Source organism: Theropithecus gelada, chromosome 13, assembly GCF_003255815.1.
Source record: "Theropithecus gelada isolate Dixy chromosome 13, Tgel_1.0, whole genome shotgun sequence".
Lineage (NCBI taxonomy): Eukaryota > Metazoa > Chordata > Mammalia > Primates > Cercopithecidae > Theropithecus > Theropithecus gelada.
The window spans coordinates 26,595,920-26,613,488 of NC_037681.1; positions in this window are offsets into that span (position 1 = coordinate 26,595,920).

Genomic DNA, 17,569 nt, shown 5'->3' on the forward strand with positions numbered 1-17,569 from the left:
AGTTACTAACTTGATCTTGCAATTGAGAGATAGAGGAAGAGCCACAGCCAGAATTTGTCAAATATGTACTCATTTTAATGACTGAGGAGTGGGGCGATATGAAGAGGTCTGAGGGAGATGATTCTAGGCCTGTCTCCATCTCTGTGACATAGCTAACAGGTCATCTGCAAGGACAGAAGTTGGCAGGGTGAGGTGGGAGGCATAAGAAGGCTGAGTCTTGGAACCACAAGTATATATAAGCAAAGAGAGACCACCAAGCTCCAGAAAGACATCCAGAGCGGCTGAGCTGCCTGCTGAGCTCAGGGGTCATGCATTTGCAGAAAATCCAGAATTTCTGACGGGAAATTTTCCATCCTATGTGAAAAACAAATAAACTAGCAACCTAAGTGAGCAGTTATGAAAACTTCTGATGTATTGCCAGTGACATTTCTTCTAAACTACCTTGTTGAAAACAGGACACAGAGAACTAAAGCGATACAGGCACTTGGAGTAAGTAAGGCATCAGCGTGCTGCCTGGGCCTTTATTCATCATATACATACGGATTTTAATACTTGGTGTCATGGTTCCTCCCAACATCCTTTCACATTCTTTATATTTTATATTTATCCACTAATTCAGGAAACATTTATTTTGTAGTTATTGATGATAGAGACAGGAGGCAAGAGAATTCTGGGCAGAAGAGGTCGGGTCCCCAGCGAGGACCTGAGACCAGGGCCCAAAGTGAAAACTTACATTCCTGTTCTCCCACTCGAATGTTGCCTTTTCTAAACCACCCACGGCCCCGCCCCACCCCATCCTGTGCCTATAAAAACCCCAGACCCAGCTGGCAGAGAGAGGACATCAGAGAGAAGTGACTTGACTTCAAAGAGACAGCTTGATGGCATCACTTTGGAGAAGGCAGTGCTCAGGGCTGTACCCTCAATTAGCTGAAAGCCCCTAGACTTTCAATAAAAAGCAGGTAATGGTGCCCTGCTCATCATGCAGCTATTCTACCGTAGGCAGAGCTGCAGCGGCTAAAATATACAAACAGGAGTGGCTTTGAGTAACAGAATTTAAAGGACTGCAAGGTTACTAAGACCCGCGAGGGTGTCCAGCCTCCAAATGCTCGAGCTAAAAGTTATGGATGTGGTCAGTTTGGCCCCCATGAAAGAGCCCTGTCACTCTCCCTCCAGGCTGTCTTGAGGTTGTAGACTCTCTCTTGTCCACAATTTTCCTGCTCTAGCTGCTAAGGCTTGCCGGCTGAGTCTCTGGATGTGGCAGACCTAAACTGTCAGGCAGCAGAAATGATGCCCTACCCTCCTGACTGCTGTGAAAGGAAAATAAATCTTGGGGCCCCAAAATCACTAAGCGACAGGGAAAAAATCAAGCTGAGAACTGCTTGGACAAACCTGCCTCCCATTCTATTCAAAGTCACCCCTCTGCTCACTGAGAGAAATGCACATTTGTTTGCCTCCTTTGGAAAGGCGAACCGGAAACTCAAAAGGATGCAAACATTTGTCTTTTATCTACCTATAACCTGGAAGCCCCCTTCTCACTGCAAGTTGTCCCGCCTTTGCTTTGAATTGTCCTGCCTTTCTGGACTGAACCAATGTTTATCTTACTTATATTGATTGATGTCTTATGGCTCCCTACAATGTGTAAAACCAAGCCATGCTGGGACCACCTTGGGTACCTGCCATCAGGACCTCCTGAGGCTCTGTCATGGACATGCATCCTTAACTTTGGTAAAATAAACTTCTTAAATTGACTGAGACCTGTCTCAGAAATTTGGGTTCGCACTGCCAAAATCTGCACTAAACCCTATCAGACCGGCTTGGGAATTTATAATTTTCTATCCCTTTGAGCTACAAATCTCCTGCCTTCTTCTTCTAATAAGGCTAATGAGGACCAAAAATGGTTCTCTACAAATTGCCTTTGTTTAATTCATACTTTGTGAATTTACAGTCTCTGAGTTAAAGACTTGTACATTTAAAGTAATATGAATATACAATTATTTCCACCTTTGGAAGTAGGATATCAGTCTAGTTACATGAGGCTACTGAAAATCAAACAAGATAGATAGACAAAATCCTGCAGCTGTTGAACTTACTGTGCTATTACTCATTTGTAGGTAGAAGAGGTGGGTAAAAAATATTAAGTATGGATTATACACGCATTGATTCATTCATTACTTCCTTCAACACACATTACGATCTTGGCTCACTGCAACCTCCACCACCCAGGTTCAAGCGATTCTCCTGCCTCAGCCTTCTGAGTAGCTGGGATTACAGATGTGCACCATCATGTCTCGCTAATTTTTGTATTTTTAGTAGAGATGAGATTTCACCACGCCGGCCAAGCTGGTCTCAAACTCCTGACCTCAAGTGATCCACTCACCTCAGCTTCCCAAAATGCTGGGATTGCAGGCATGAGCCACCATGGCTGGCCACACATTTACTAACTTTTGATGGCAAGAACTATATTCTTCACATCTTTTTGTATCATCCACAGATGGGGTCTTGCATAACGTCATTATAATCCATCAAGTATTTGTCGTGTTTTTAAGAAAAAGTGGGTGTGGACATTAAGTTTGGCTCCACGTGGTAACTTCCTTGCTGACACTTGATGAGCAGAGTGTGCACCCTGGACCCCCTCGCTGCAGTGTCCCCCAGTGTTGAGCACAGAGCTGGGTGTGCAGTAGGCACCCAAAAGTCACCAACCAGTTTCCTATCTTAAAGAGACCAGCACCAACTCTGATAGCCCCTACTAAATACCATTACACTTACCAGTCTACTGCTATCATCTGACCTAGTAGGAAAATCAAATTAAGCATCTTGCCACTTTCTTTTTCTTCATCTTTTTTTCCTGCTTGTTTTCCTCTGTCTCTGTTGTGCTTCTCATCCCATGTCGAATGTCTTCCCGCTACCCCCATCTCCCTCTGGGCTATAGATCTCCATTTCAAATAACTTTGATCTACTCTTGAATGGGAAGGCTTTTAACCTCATAGGTCACATTAAGATAAAATTCTGACATTATTATGTAAATATGTTTTATTTTTCTCTGTCATCTTATACTATTTTAAGAAGGAAGCATTTCCTTTTGCAAGTGGTCAGAGTGTATGCTGAAATCTCAGGGGACTGAGCTTGTCTTTACTTGTCTCCTCTGTAAAATGCGGGGAGCCTGAGTGCATGCATAACAAGATTCAGGGATGAGAGGAAGAAAAGGAAGCCAGGGCTTCTGGAAAGCTGACTTCTATCTCGTGCTGGGCAGCTTCACTGAAGAATTACAAAGCTGAAAGGCAAGAGAATATTCTTCTGATGGTAGCATTGTGTTATGATTGTCATTCTTTCTTTTAGTGTATCCTTTTCTCTTTCTGTAGAATGAGAAAAAGGTTGCATAATTTTCCATCGTTCCATCAGAGATATTGAAAATGAAGCCTCCATCCACACACACTTTGGAAACCTAGCATGAAGTCTTTCACGGAAAACTATCGTTATTGTGGTTTAAAAGATGGATGAAATCAGAGTTCTTGAAAGAGAAGTACTATAATATAAAATAATAATTTGCCACTATTGCTAATACAACTAACAACAAAATGAAAATCTAGAGATACAAGAATTCAAAACTAATAGGAATAGAATGCCTTATGAAAATAGTCTTATAAATTTAACTTTTACAGTTTCCCTTTTTTTGACAAAAAGCAAAATTTTAGATATCCTTTTGAAACAATTTGCATGACTATCATTCTAGAATTTTCTGATTTTCCCCGAGCTGTGGCAATTATCACTCTGTTACTAAGTTCAATACAATTTTTTTGACAGCAGTGCTTAATGTGTCTAATGTCAAAATCCAGAACTACAAAACCTTTCTATTCACAATTACAGATAATAAATGTACATAACATTTAATTCAACCATATTATAACACTGAAAATGCATAAAACTGGCTCTTAATAAGCATGCACATCAAATAGAGAATAAATGCAGGTATGAGTCCGATAAAGAACCAGTGTACTGGGCTGCCAGTGCTCACTGGGATATGGGCATTAGCCAGTCAGTTTACACTGGGAACAGTTAACCTGGTTTTGGCAGGGGAGAGAGTGTATAACTGATATGTAAAAATGAAGAAAGGTGGATCCAATTCCATTATGGTTTTTCTATGGCTATGTTTTTCATAGTATATGGTTTCTTAACCAACTTATGTTTAATTGACATAAAATAAACCACTGCTCACCAGCCCCAATATAAATACTGACCGACGTTCCTTGCTAATACAAGAAAATAAATGATTTTATAACGAGATTGGTTTAATACATATGTTATATAATCCATAGCATACAACCAGCATATAGTACTTCAGTTTCTAATATTTGTGGAACATTTTTCTGATTATCCTATATTAGGTCAAATATTATAAGTTCCCAAGATTAGAACGTGTATAGATTACAATCACCATGAGCAATAAGATACAAACACAAAGTGTTAAATGGTTGCATACACTTGTCAATTTTTTTCAAAAAGCTAATAAACTATAACACAAAGGAAACAAAGTTTAATAAGCAAAGCAATAAGAAAATAATAAAAGCAGACTATATCTGAAAACTCAATATAAAGCAACTAAGAAACTAGCAAGTGACTAATTTAGTGATTTTCTAAATAGAGTCACTAAATAATGTGGCTTTTTGCAAAATATGTTTTTGAGAATCAATTGCTCAGCAACTGGACATGTACAGGCAAAAAAAAAAAAAGGAAACAAAAAAAAAAAGCCTCAACCTAAACCTCACATTCTATACGCAAATTAACCCCAAATTGGTCATGGGCTCAATTTAAAATTATAAAATTTTAGAAGAAATTATATGCAAAACTCTTAGCATTTGTCAAATTCAGAATTAGGCAATTTGTAGACTTAACACCAAACACACAATCCATAAAAGGAAAACTTCATAAATTAAACCTTATTAATATGAAAAGCCTTACAATGTGAGACAATCCTAAGCAAAAAGAACAAAGCTGGAGGCATCATGCTACCTGACTTTAAACTATACTACAAGGCTACAGTAACCAAAATAGCGTGGTACTGGTACCAAAACAGAGATATAGACCAACGGAACAGAATGGAGGCCTCAGAAATAACACCACACATCTACAACCATCTGATCTTTGACAAACCTGACAAAAACAAGAAATAGGAAAAGAATTCCCTATTTAATAAATGGTGCTGGGAAAACTGGCTAGCCATATGTAGAAAGCTGAAACTGGATCCCTTCCTTACATCTTATACAAAAATTAACTCTAGATGGATTAAAGACTTAAATGTTAGACCTAAAACCATAAAAACCCTAGAAGAAAACCTAGGCAATACCATTCAGGACATAGGCATGGACAAGGACTTCATGACTAAAACACCAAAAGCAATGGGAATAAAAGCCAAAAGAGACAAATGGGATCTAATTAAACTTAAGAGCTTCTGTACAGCAAAAGAAACTACCATCAGAGTGAACAGCAACCTACAGAATGGGAGAAAATTTTTGCAATCTACCCATCTGACAACGGGCTGATATCCAGAATCTACAAAGAACTTAAACACATTTACAAGAAAAAAATCAAACAACTCCATCAAAAAGTGGGCAAAGGATATGAACAGACACTTCTCAAAAGAAGACATTTATGCAGCCAACAGATATATGAAAAAATGCTCATCATCACTGGTCATCAGAGAAATGCAAATCAAAACCACAATGAGATACCATCTCACACTAATTAGAATAGCGATCATTAAAAAGTTAGGAAACAACAGACACTGAAGAGGATGTGGAGAAACAGGAACACTTTTACGCTGTTGGTGGGAGTGTAAGCTAGTTCAACCATTGTGGAAGACAGTGTGGTGATTCCTCAAGGATCTAGAACCAGAAATACCTTTTGATCCAGCCATCCCATAAGTGGGTATATACCCAAAGGATTATAACTCATGCTACCATAAAGACACATGCACATGTATGTTTATTGCGGCACTATTCACAATAACAAAAACTTGGAACCAACCCAAATATCCATCAATGGTAGACTGGGTTAAGAAAATGTACATATACATCATAGAATATTATGCAGCCATGAAAAAGGATGAGTTCATGTCCTTTGCAGGAACATGGATGAAGCTGGAAACCATCCTTCTGAGCAAACGATCAGAAGGACAGAAAGCCAAACACTGCATGTTCTCACTCATAGGTGGGAATTGAACAACCAGAACACTTGGACACAGGATGGGGAACATCACACATCGGAGCTGTTGTGGGGTGGGGGGCAGGGGTAGGGATAGCATTTGGAGAAATACCTAATGTAAATGATAAGTTGGCTGGGCGCAGTGGCTCAAGCCTATAATCCCAGCACTTTGGGAGGCCGAGACAGGCGGATCACAAGGTCAGGATATAGAGACCATCCTGGCTAACACGGTGAAACTCCGTCTCTACTAAAAAATACAAAAAAAAAAACTAGCTGGGCGAGGTGGTGGGTGTCTGTAGTCCCAGCTATTCGGGAGGCTGAGGCAGGAGAATGGCATAAACCCGGGAGGTGGAGCTTGCTATGAGCCAAGATCGCACCACTGCACTCCAGCCTGGGCGACAGAGCGAGACTCTGTCTCTAAAAACAAACAAACAAAAAATGACAAGTTAATGGGTTCAGCAAACCAACATGGCACTTGTATACCTATGTAACAAACCTGCATGTTGTGCACATGTACCCTAGAACTTAAAGTATGTGTGTGTGTGTGTGTATATATATATATGTATATGAAGCCTTGCAATGTGAAAGACTGCAAAAGAATGGAAAGACAAATTGCAAACTGGTAGAAAATGTTTGCAAACCATAAATCTGACAAGCACTCATATCTGGAATACACACACACACACACACACACACATACATAAATTTAAAACTCAACAACAATATATGTGAAAGAATAAAAACCATGATAATATCTGAGAAGGGCATGGATATGGAGCAGCAGAAACTCTAAGACTCCTCCAAAATTTTTGTTATGAGCAATCCTCAAGACAATTTAATAATATATTAAGAAACCTTAGAAATGCATGTTTTCTCTTTTCTTTAATTTTTTTCTCAGAATATATCTTAATAATTAATCTGCCAAATATAAAACATCTGTAAATGACAAATTCATCATACTTTTGCATTTAAAATGGCAATATCAAAATAAATTAACTGTCCCATGTAAATAATTGGCTAAAATAATTTATTCTCCTACACACTTATGTTACATTATAGAACAATTTAAAATTAAACATTGTACTGAACACACTTTATGAAGTATTTTTTGAGATATGTAATGATGATGTATTCACCAGATAAAAACTATAAAAATTCAGCAAGACGTATACAGAAAGATTCCATCTTTATGATATAAAATATATACACATCTGTCCATCCATGTGCAGAAGTGCATATTTGTGTAGATGAAAAGACCGAACGGAAAGAAGTAATGATTAGTAATGGCAGTTCTGAGCGATAAAATTTTGGAGTTTTAATGTTTTGTTCAAGCTGTTCTGTACATTTTCAAAAATAAAATGATGCTGTTTTTAGAATCAGCAAAAAATGGCAAAGCATTAAATAATTTTTACAAACTTTCTATTTATTACATAAAGTTCAGAAATCCTCAGAAATGTAGTAGAACAGGGGGAGTATGACTTCCCCACTGCCAAGCAGTAACCATGGATGTGACTTCATGGAATATTCCTCCAGTTCTCCTGCTGCACAGAGGTAAACACACGAGTTAGGATAGAGCTTTACGCACAGCGATGTGCCCGCTCTTCCTTCCTCGCTAAGCCCCAAGCATTCCCCGGCAGGTGCACCGAATAGACGGCCCAGCATTGCATTCACCCCCAGGCCGGGGACCTAACCCATAACCACTAACCTTCATCAGCGTGAGCGTCCCAAAGCCCCCTTTGCCTTATGGTTGTAAAACCCTACAACTGGCCGGGCGTGGTGGCTCACGCTTGTAATCCCAGCACTTTGGGAGGCCGAGGCAGGCGGATCACGAGGTCAGGAGATCGAGACCATCCTGGCGAACACGGTGAAACCCCTGAAAATACAAAAAACTAGCCGGGCGTGGTGGCGGCGCCTGCAGTCCCAGCTACTCGGGAGGCTGAGGCAGGAGAATGGCGTGAACCCGGGAGGCGGAGCTTACAGTGAGCCAAGATCCGGCCACTGCCCTCCAGCCTGGACCACAGACCGAGACTCCGACTCAAAAAACAAACAAACAAACAAACAAACAAACACCCTACAACTCTCAGACTTCCCCTGTCCCAGGTCTTCAATAGAGCCCCCAACACTTCTGCATATCCAAACTCACGGCCCGGAAAGCCTCTCCCGCACACAGCGCGTCCGTTCTGTGCATATGCACGTATTGCAACAGGTGAATGTCCAAGAGCATTTTCGCCTAGGATTTCTCTTCAAAGGGTTAATGGGACTCACTGGGAGGGGAACAGGCCTGCTCCGTTAAGGAACAGGGCAAGGTCAGGTCTGACAGTTGTAAAATTTGCCCCGTGTCTGAACCGTGCCCTTGGGATTGGGTGGGATTTTCAGCTTTCGTTGGTTCTGTAAGTTGGATTTCAGGGAGGTCCTTTCTTTCATTTCTTTACAACTATTCTGCTTCGAATCAGCAGTGAAAGCAGAAGCTCCCCCTTCCAAATCTGCATAGACGCCCAGCCTTCAGGCTACAGCAGAGCCAGCTCTTCCACAGACCTGCTCCACAGAGGACACCCCCAACCCCAAGAAAAGCTGCTCATGTTCTAGAAAACTTCCAGAGGGAAAAGATGGTGCTTCAGCAGTATAGGTAAAATCCTAGATCCAGAAAGGCAAGCAGGCCACCAGAGGATGCCTGCTTTTTTGTTTTTGTTTTTTTTTTTTTCTGTAGGCAGGCATTACATCAGGAATGCTTTTATGTTATTAGTAACAGGCTTAAAAATTAGCTTTCCTTTTATATTTCTTGCAGAGACCTTTACCCATACAAATTACCCAAGAAAATGATAAAAGGACAGAAACCAATGCAGGAAAAGATGAGATGAAAGCAAAGCAACAAAACACTGAGCTGGCAGATAGGAAAGCTGAATTCTATCTCCACGTGGCCAATGTCTCACTAGAGCTGGGGGTCACTCCTCCCCACCTCAGTTTCTCCTTTTGTCAAGTCATTTCCAACTCTAGGTTACAGCAAGAGTCGTTGCTATTAGGATTGGTCTTCTTGTGTCTAACTATAAAAATTTGTCAGTTCTTCAAGGTCATTAAGTGAGGATTCACCCGCAGAATATCTGGCTTTGAGAGTGATTATTCCTCACAGGAGAAGCGCAAAACCTGGTGTATCACATGTTTATTTTAAAAAGTGGGAGATTGGCTTGGTTGGGCTTAGAAATTGGGGGATCTGCTCTCCTATCTTTGGCCCTGAAAGCAGCTGTCAGCAAACAGGGAGGGAGGGAAGCTGACTCCACCTTTCTCTTTTTCTTCTGCCACACGGCCTTATCTATGCTGACAAGTTAACAAACCACCCAGCCCTCCTGCAAACGCCATTTCAGCACTGCAAACTTCTTAGCAGAATCCACGCTAACTTCTGAAAATTCCCTCCTGCCTGTACCTCATCCCTCAAGTTCACAGCCACCCCTCCAAGGACTTCATTCCAATTCCAGGTTTGTACTGAGGCTGTGGGGCAGACACAAGCAGCTTGTGCAATCCCCGCAGTCCTGGTTGAAAACAAACACGCGGCAAATACAACCTCCATCCACACAGTCAACACGCAGCAAATAAAACCTCCGTCCTCACAGCCAACACGCAGCAAATACGACCTCCATCCACACAGCCAGGTGTATGCAAATGCTTCCTTACCATTGTTCAATTCAAGGTAAGTTCTATTCTGAGTCCTGATTCCTTTCTGCCTTTTTTTGCCAATGCTGAGCTGCATCCTATCAGGTTGGGCACGCCCACGAGACCCCGGCACTGACTGGGGGCCGGGAGACGTGGCCGGTCTCCATGTATTACCACCATGCAGGGTTTGCTGAGGTGGCCAACATCCCACTGGAAATTACACTGAGATGTCTCTTACTCCAGTCTGTGTGGCCACCAAGCATATGTAGACCCTCCTTTACTTCCCTTCCGTGTGTCTTGCTGGAGACACGGAATCCACCCTGATGCTTTCAAGCCACCCTGGGCCATGGAGGTCTTTCTACCAATCTCTTAATGTCCCTGCCTACCCCAGATATCCGGGGAGGGTAACCGGCTTGAGTATTTATAAAATTCTCTGCCCTCACAACGGGTGGCCGGGTGAGTCCAGTGGCAGGCAGGTTCAAGAACCACCACCTCAGCCTTTTAATGTAGCCAGGCGTCTGTGACATTCCACAGGACTCCACCAAGGACACAGGCTCCTTCCAGTTTACAAAGTCTGTGGGCTCGGTTGGGACCCATTTCCCCTTCTTGTTGTCAGAGAGCCAAGCCACCTCTGCCAAATCCTCACCTCCGAGCACACATATTCACACACTGAGATGTGGTCAAGTGATTCGGTCTAGAATTACAACCTTGTAGAAACTCAGTTCCTTCCTGTATAAAATGGGAACAAGGATAAGTGTCTACACAGGGGTTAAATGAAGAGACTGTGTAAGCCTCCACCTCATCATTGACAACTGACAAATGCTAAATATTTATCAAGCAGTCAGCTGTGTGCTGTTATGTTCTAGGCATTGGGATAAGGGAAGAAGGAAAGCAAAGTCCTTGTTCTTACAAAACTTCCATTTTACTTGTAGAAGGCAGACAAATAAGTAAATAAATATAGGCCTTAGGTGATAATGAGTACGAGGAAGAGAAACTAATCATAGAGATTACTTCTGACGGAAGTAGGCACACAATTCCACATGGGCTGTCAAGGCCCCATGAAGCAGTGTGATCCCTCTTATGAACCCTCCCATGAAGCAGTGGGATCCCTCTTATGAACGCGCTTGGACACTCTTCTGATCAAAGACTCCAATGCCTTCTCATTATACTCGGAATTTAATCCAAAGTCCTTATGTCTTTATGGTGGCAAACATAGTCCTTGTTTCCCACTTGCTTTTAATGCCTCTTCCAGCCAGAAGCCTGTTCTGCATTATCCGAATGGACATGATCTCTGTCTGAGTCCACTCAGGATTTTACCCGTATCACGCCTGCTTCACTGTAACTGTGCGCCTTTGTAATACTATAAAAACATACGTGTATTTTTTTCCCTGCCTATGTTACCACGTAACTAAGTCCCTTCTCTCTGCTTCATGAAGCTGGGAGCACAGGAGGCAAACAAAAGACTGCAGAAGCTGCAGGTGACTTCAGCCAGAGCGGCCGAGCTCTGGGCACGGATAGGCTTTCTGTGTTCAGGAGCAGAGGCCGCCCTTGCTCCTCGTTCCCGCATTTCAGAGTGGACTGAGATCCTGCTTCTGGCTCTCCTCAGAGCCCTGATTTCCCTCAGCTGCCTTCATCTGAGTCTCGTTCACAAGCCTGACCTGCTCCCGCTCTCCACCCCGGCCCATCTCTGTGCTCCTGTTTGGCCAAGAATCCCCCTCTCCCGTTGATTCACTGGGCTCCCCAGTGCCATGAAACTGGCTGCAGAATCAATGTTACTGAAAAGAACTGAGATCATTTTGTGTTGAAATCCCCATTTTCTTCCTTTCCAAACTGTGAGCTTGGTGGGGTTCTTTAAAATCTTCTCCTAACCTCAGTTTAACTCATCTGTACAATGGGGATAGTGGTTCCCGTCATAGAGTTTTGTGTGAACTGAATGAAACAACATATGTAAGGTTTCTAGCACAGAGTAAGTGCTCAGTGCAAGTTAGCTGGACTTGTAGCTCTCAGCTATGAATATTCCAGCTAACACATCTGCAGCTGGAAGCTACTGGTAATTCTATATGGTTCTATTACGCTCAGTAGCCTTCTTTTCAGACAATAAGACACATAGATATTTGATGCATTGTAGACTGTATTTATTTTACCATTTAATTTATTTAATGAAGATTTTTCCCTGAAGTTATATGTATATATTCTCTTTATAGAAAATTTGTGTACCTACCCACCCAAAATAAACTCCTTCGATTTAGTGGCACCAGAGTCGGCTACATGACTGCTCTCTGGCCTACATCCTCTTATGGTTACAAAATTCAACTTCAACAGGAACTGAAGAGTCTTTCTCCTGGCTGACATCAGAGAGGACACCTTGTCATGGTTGAGAACTGGAGCCAAAGATAAAACCGAACCACAGACCAAAGAGTTTTCATGTGAGGAGCAAAACTGTTAAAAGTGTTCAGTTCATGTGAAGTGGTCTTCTGGGGGACTTCACTTCTTAGGTCTTCCTTTCTCCTTGGAGTTCTTTCTTCCTCCCTTAATTTCTCCTTCTACCGTTTCTCCCCCTCCTACCGTTTATTTTTCTTCTTTCCTTCCTTCCTCCCTCCCTCCTCTTCCTCCCTCCTTCCCTCTCCCAGTCCTTCCTTGCTTCCTTTATTCTTTTTCTTCTCTCCTTTCCTTCCTTCCTTCCCCTCTCTCTTTCTTTCTTCTTTCTTTCATCTCTTTATTTTTTCTTTCGTTCTCTTCCTTCCTTTCTCTATCTCTTTCTTTATTTTTTCTTTCATTCTCTTCTTTCCTTTCTTCTTCTTTCTTTCTGCCTCCCTCCCTCTCTCCCCCACCTCTCTCTTTTCTTTTCCTTCCTTCCTTCCTTCCTTCCTTTCTTCTTTCTTTCTTTCCTTCTTTCTTTCTTTTCTTTCTTTCTTTCCTCTCTCTTCCTCTCTCTCTTTCAGATATTCTCTCTGGTTATTTTTTGGATATAATTCCTATCCAAGAAGCTTGGGGTTGCATTGTACCTGGAGGTCTCCTACCCTAGGAAGTTCAGTAACTAGAATGAGGTCCACAGGAAATAGAGCAACATTAGACTCTTAAGGAATTCCAAAGACATTTTCACAGTCGAGACACAGTCCAGCCTCAGTTCCCAGGACCATCTCTCCACAATGTCTATTTCATTATTCATACAACAAACAAATTACTGCTTTATACCATTGAATTTTCTGTCTTTTCTTCAATTCTGTCTAGCATTTTATATTGTTGTAGGTTTGTGCTTAACGTCTTGTAAAATACCAACATTTATAGGGCTGTTGCCTACTTATTTTATTCCAGGCAATGAGATAAATGCTGCATGTCTTTTTAAACTAATACACCTTTTATAAATTCTTCAGGTAAATTATTATGCACATTTTTCTACAAAGAGTTTCAAGAAAGTTAAATAACTGACCCAGGATTTAGTGAGTAGAAACTCTGGGATTCAAACTTAATCTTCTTGATTACAACAATTGCATCTGCTTCATCACTTCTTGTATTTTTATTAGGTCAATATTATATTCAGAATCTTTTATGATGGTGTAATTAAATTTCAAATTTAAGACTTATTTAAATTATTTCCTTTTCATAGATAGAATAACAGAAAGTTTTCAAACTGCAGCACTCAAAAAATGGTAAGTCATTTGTTCCAAGGCAATGTTTTATAATAATCATGACATCTTAAAGATGCTGCTGAAAACAGCAGTCAAACAGGCATGCACTTAAATCCTGTCCACACTATTTACTGCCTTTGAGGCTTTAAACAAATTATTTAATCTTTCAAATGCTCACATTTCTCATTTGTCTACTGGAGTAATAGTAGATAATGTCTTGCCTGAACTTCACTGGAAAGCAGAACTGAGACAAGGCTTGCTTCCAGCTGGTAAATTTTGTGGAGTGATTTCAGGGAAAAGGAATGAGGCAGCGGGAGAGTGAAAGCAACCATTTCCCAACCCTTCCCTCCCTCACTGGTGCACATGGCTCTGTGTCATTAACGCCCGTACACTTCCAGGCTATTCATTCATGGGTACAGGCCTCTCCCTACACATCTCAGAAAGCTAGAGATAGCAGCTGACGCAAAGTGCTGCCATGCCGCACCTGTGCAGAGCTGGTTATTGTAACAATAGCTAGACAAAAAGTCGAGCCAAAAGACTTGGGTGGGTCACCAAAGATATCCCATATTTTCTACTTCTTTGCTCCTGGCCTGCATTATTCAATCTGACGGAGACTGTTCAAAGTGGTTCCACGTCGGTTTACAATAGATACAGCATGAGAGGGTTAACATAACAAGCCATGGTCCCTGTTCCTGTAAATGTGATTGACGTATTTTATATCTGAGAAGGATGAATCACTTGCTCCACTGGATAAATGGGATTCAATAAAATCAACCCCCACCAAGTAGTTTCCTGGTCTTTATGAGCTCTCACGTTGAGAATTCAGAAGAAATATTGGGCTTTCAACAACGGCAATAGCTTGATTAGCCTTGATGAGTGGGAATCTGTGCTGTTTGGTTCATGCAAAATCTCAGTCTTAGCCATTCATAGACCCACTGGAGAAACATTTGACCAGCCAAGAATTATAAAGGATGAATTGTAAATACTGGTTGTTAAGAGACAGGTTGTTAAGTGACTGGTTGTTAATATGATATTGAGCTAATAGGAATACAAGAAGTGATGAAGCAGATGCAATTGTTGTAATCAAGAAGGTTGTTTGAATCCCAGAGTTTCTACTCACTAAATCCTGGGTAAGTTATTTAACCTTCCTGAAACTCTTTGTGGACACACTTGTGAACATTGATAATGTAAAACACAATAATTCTGCATGCTTTGTACCCATTTATGTAGATACATCTATGTGGCTCCTCTTTCAAATCCCTTGTCTTCCTGTCCTTTGATCTACCATATGAGCCATTTTCTAAGAAGATACGATTGTCAAGAATAATATTTTCCCTTGAAAATATGAAGCAATGCATATGAATTCACTGCTTACTTAAATGAAGTATCGCTATGCTGGGCAGTCACGTCTTTCCAATGTAAAGCAAACTGCAGATCTTAGGAAATATTTTGTCTTGAGTTGTGTTGGTTACTGAGGCAGGAGGTTGTAGACATCAGTTTGAGAAAGTTGATTTTTGTTTAAAGAAGTGGGAGTGGATTAACTACAGCTTTAGCGGCACGTTTTGTGTTGGGTATAGAGGCCAGGACAGGGTTGATGTCACTGGGCTGAGTCACGTATCCATTACTGACTTTCATATGAGGCTGCCACTGATTGGCTGGCTTCCAGAGATGTCTTCACTAGGGCAACCTGCCACTGGAGAGATTGTGTAGGCTTAAAAACAATCCTGACATTTGCTTGTTATGAAGACTATAGAACTCTTATTGGTTAATTAAACCAGTTTAAAATGAGTTCTGCTAGCTCTTGGTTACCATGAGTATAGAACAATTCTAGGAAATGGGGGGGTGGGTCTTTGTTTCATTTTGTTTTGTTATATTTAATTCTCCATTGTGTTCCCTTTTGCTCATCCTCAGCAAAACTGCAGAAGGGATCATCGGCTTCCAGGAAATGTCCAGATCCTCATCTCTATGGTGGAATCTCCTTCAGGATGAGGTTTTCGTTTTTGTTTTTTCTGCAAGGATATAATTTTCAATTCAAGTGTCAATCAGCAAAATTTCGTCCCATAATTTGGTGAGTCAACTTTTGAATTATCTGATAGGATAGTGGATAAACAGAAAAATTCAAAACTTTAGACAACACACATTGAACAAGATTTTTCCTAGAACCTAAAAACTTGATCTAAAATTTCTAAAGAAAAAAAAGCCCAAGAACAGCCAACACTATCTGGATGGAAACCTAAATAGGGCCAGGTGTGGTGGTTAACACCTGTAATCCCAACATTCTGGGAGGCCAAGGTGGGCAGATCACTTGAGGTCAGGAGTTCAAGACCAGCCTGGCCAACATGATGAAATCTTGTCTCAACTAAAAATGCAAAAATTAGCTGGGCATGGTGGCGGGCACCTGTAATTCCAGCTACTCAGAAGGCTGAAGCAGGAGAATCACTTGAACTTGGGAGGCAGAGGTTGCAGTGAGCTGACATTGTACCACTGCTCCAGCCTGGACAACAGAGTAAGACTCCATCTTAAAAAAACAAACAAACGAAAAAACTACATGAGAAAAATTGTCTTGCCAGAGAACAACTTATCAAAAAGTTATAATAATACAAACACTATAGAGAAAAAAAAGTAACATACAGTTAAAAAAAATTAGATCCAGGAATATAAGGATATTTTCTGCAAGACAAACTTAATATTATAGATATTAGAGGATGTATAGATTATTCAATAAATGATGCTGAGAAAACTGATAATCAGTATAAAAATTAAATAGGATCCCACTCCCATAAGATACACAGAAGTAAATTCCACATGGCTTAAAGGCTTAAACGTAAACGGCAACTAAAAATATAGAATAAAACAGAAAAATATCTTTGTATTCTTGAAGAGAGGACTACATGTAAACCACACACAAAATAACAACTGTAAATAAAAATGTTTTAAATTGATTATATTTAAATTCAAAAGAGTTATTTTAATCCCAAAGCAACTTAAAGTTTGCAAAAATAAATCTTCAACCTCAGAGAAAGTATCTGTAACGCATATGAATGGCAAATGACTAGTGTCAAAAATATATAAAGACATTTTACAAATCAGTTAAAAAATACAAATAGCTCAATAGAAAAATGATCAAAATTCAGTTAATAGGTATGTTACAGGAAAGGAAGATTAAGTAGCCAATAAATACATAAATAGTTTCACACCTTTTGTAAGTGGGATAGGCACATTGAAATTAAAAGCATAGTGAGATTAATTCAGACAAGGAATATAGAGATTAAAATCACTAGTTGAATTATTGATGCCAAAGTAACACCACACCAATTATTTTTCAGTGCAAAGAAAAATTCATAACTCTAAAGGCATACCCCATTTTATTGTTCTTTGTTTAGTTGTGCAAAACTAAACAAATTACAAATTAAAAGTTTGTGACAATCCTGCATCAAGCAAACCTACCAGTGCCATTTTTCCAACACCATCTGCTCACTTCCTGTCTCTGTGTCACATTTTACAATTTTCACAGTATTTCAAACTTTTTCATTATCATTATATCTGGTATGGTGATCTGTGATCAGTGATCTTTGAGGTTGCTATTGTATTTGCCAAGGGCATCACACACTGCACCTATAAAAGAAAGAACTTAGTTGATAAATGTGTGGGTTCTGACTTCCCCAGTGACCAGCCATTCCCACTGTCTCCTTCTACTCTGGGCCTTCCTATTCACTGAAACACAACAATATTGAAAATGAACCAATTAATAACCCTTTAATGGCCTCTGAGTGTCCAAGTGAAAGAGTCTCAAGTCTCTCACCTCAAGTCAAAAGCTGAAAATAATTAAACTCAGTGAGGAAGGCATGCCAAAAGACTAGACTGGCCCTAAGCTCAGCCTCTTGCACCAAACAGCCAAGTTGTAAATGTGAAGGAAAAGTTCATGAAGGAAATTAAAGCTATTACTCCAGTAAACACATGAGTGATAAGAAAGAAAAAACATCCTTATTGCTAATACGAAGAAAGTTTTAGGGGTCTGGGTAGGTGATCAAACCATCTACATTTCCTTAAGCCAAAGCTTAACTCTAACACTCTTTAATTCAATGAGGGTTGAGAGA